Genomic DNA, 2,807 nt, shown 5'->3' on the forward strand with positions numbered 1-2,807 from the left:
TTGAAGTTGTGATCCCCGTACTCTGTTGGCGTTATAGCTACATAGCTGCTGCTTGCTTTTGAACTGATTCCTCACTCGGTACACAGCCTAGAACTCACAACTGCTCCTTACCCCAAAATGCCATCCCTGGGCATGGGCCCCTGCTTTAGTCAGCCTTAGATCACTTGGAACTAATGAGAAACAAAGCAGCCTGTTGGCACCTATTCCGACCCCTTGGAGAACATCACTTCATCTTACCCCAGTGCACAGCTTCAGTGCTCTTTTCAGTCTAAGGGAGTCTGCATGGTGCATTTCTGGCCAGACGCTATCCCCACTATCCACAGACCTCTCTGTTTGTCTCCCTATGCTGACCTGGGCTGGAAAAATGACTCAGTGTGACCTTTTTTGACCTAGAGCATTTTCTAGATCTGTTTGAAGGAGTTTTGTGGGGGGAGCTTGCTGCACTTCTTCCTGATACTTTACCCTGTTGACCAACTTCACCCTACTTCCTCTGTTTGATATTTTAAAATCTTTGTAACCTGGCACCTCCCTCCCTTTTCAGACTTCTCATACTTTACATACACTACAATCCAGGGACACTATATATTTGTCTTCTTGTTCTTCCTTGAACACAACACTCCATCTTCCCTCTCAATGCCTACAATTTTCTCCCTCTTAGTTTCTTTGTTTTCCTTCAAATTTCAGTTTAAATCCCACCTGCCATCAGAGGCCTTTCTCAGTCCCCAACCCCACCACCATCCCAGCTGTTGGTGTGGCCCCTTTGAGAATACTTCCCATCTACTCTGCATGTAATTTGTATGTATTTAGTTATTCTTAAATGTTTTTCCCCATTAGAATGTGAGCTCCTTGAGGGCAATAACCGATTTTGCTCTGTCTGTTATATCCAGTACTTAGCAGAGTGCCTGGCACTTAGTAAGTGCTTAGTAAATGCTTTTTGATTGATTGGTAACAGAGATTTGTGATTCAATCTTCTTCTTCTCCTTTTGCACATGGAAATACTCACGTTTAATTATGTATATAAAGCACAGAATTACAAGAAAAGAAATAAATTTTGCTAACACTTGGGTTGTATAGTTTAATAGACTTTATTTTCGATATCTATTAGCTTTTTGCTTACCTAAATTAGCAATCATAAAAATATTTAACATACCAAGAATAGAAGTGTGGAAACTAGATGATTGCAATTATTTAAAATTAAATACTTCTTAAATTCTTTTCGTGACAGGGAGCTTGGTTTCCCTTGGAGATAGCTTGGGCTTATTGAAATTGTAGCACAATTTCCCAATATAATCTAGTCTACTTTCTTCCTCCTATTCAGTTCTGGGCCTACCTCACAGTTAATCTTCAGTGCCTGTCTGAGATATGCAGTGTTGCACCAGCTCAAAGTGTCATCTGGTCCACACCATTGCCATGATCTCAGAAATACATATTTTTCATCTAATTTCTTTTCCAATATGGATTGCTAAGCTAATATCTTCTTAATGATCACAGATTTCATTGACTATACCCTATCCAGAGTTTTCTACAATCAGCATTTGTGAAGAGGAACACCTGTAGAATTTTTCTATTGAGATTCTCTCTTCCTTTTGGATCCTGTCTGGGAAATTTCCTGCCTCACTGGAGATGACTATGGGTGAATAATAAATAAATAACTACATCAAAATCTTGCTTTTGTTTGTATACATGCTCAGACCCCAAACTAGATGATACGAGCAATGTAATATAAATTTTAAGTTTAGGACAGGGGTGGGGAAGCTGTAGCCTCAAGACTACATGTGGCCCTTTAGGTCCTCAAGTGTAGCCCTTTGACTGAATCCAAACTTCATAGAATAAATCTCCTTAATAAAAAGATTGTTCTGTAAAACTTGGACTGTCAAAAGGCCACAACCAAGGACCTAGAGTGCCACTTGTGGTCTGAAGGCTGCAGGTTCTCCACTCCTGGTTTAGGAGAAATTTCTCTAGGCATAAAGTAAGAAAATGTGAAGATTATCAAAAGTAAAATCAGTATTTGTTCATTCTTTCAACAAGCATTTTTAAAGCCCCACTGCATTGAACACTGCTAGGAACATAGGATAAAAAGACAAAAAAAACAAAACAAAACTCAATAAAGTCCCCACCCTCAAGGAGCTTACATTCCCTTGGAGAAAAACAACACATGTACATAGATGAGTTAGTACAAAATATACAAAGTAAACACTAAAATAATTCTGTGGGTCAGTATTGGGAGAGCACTAACAATGGGAAGGAAGGAAGGAAAACAAAAATGAAGGTGGGAGGAAGGGAGAGAGGGAGGAAGGAAGGAAAGAAAGGAAAAAAAGAAGGAAGGGGGGAGGGAGGGAGGCAAGAAGGCAAAAAAGAGGGAGAGAGAGAAGGAGGGAAGGATGGAGGGCAGGAAAGAAAGAAGGAGGGAGAAAGGGCAGAAAAGAAGGAGGGAAGGGGGGAAGGAGGGAGGAAAGAAGGAAGAAGGGGGAGAAGAAGGAAAGAGGGAGAGAGGGAAGGAAGGTAAAAAGGAAAAGAAAATAAGCATTTATTAATCACTTACTGTGTGCCAGGCTCTTTGCTAAACAATGAGGAAAGGTGGGTGGTGCTCAGAAAAACCATTTGAAAAAGAATTCTAAAGACCAATCTACTACAACTGTACATGCAAACATTTCTAGCAGAAATAGCAAAGTAACTAATAGGAATTTTAAACATAAAATAAGCTCAAATTCAGTTCCATTGTGTTTAACATAAATGCTGATGCATTTTAAGGCATTAGAAGAATCCAGGTTTCTGCCGAAACCAGTGATAAGTAGGAGCTGCAGGGT

This window comes from Vombatus ursinus, unplaced genomic scaffold, assembly GCF_900497805.2.
Source record: "Vombatus ursinus unplaced genomic scaffold, bare-nosed wombat genome assembly UNPS02009132.1, whole genome shotgun sequence".
In the NCBI taxonomy this organism is placed as follows: Eukaryota; Metazoa; Chordata; class Mammalia; order Diprotodontia; family Vombatidae; genus Vombatus; species Vombatus ursinus.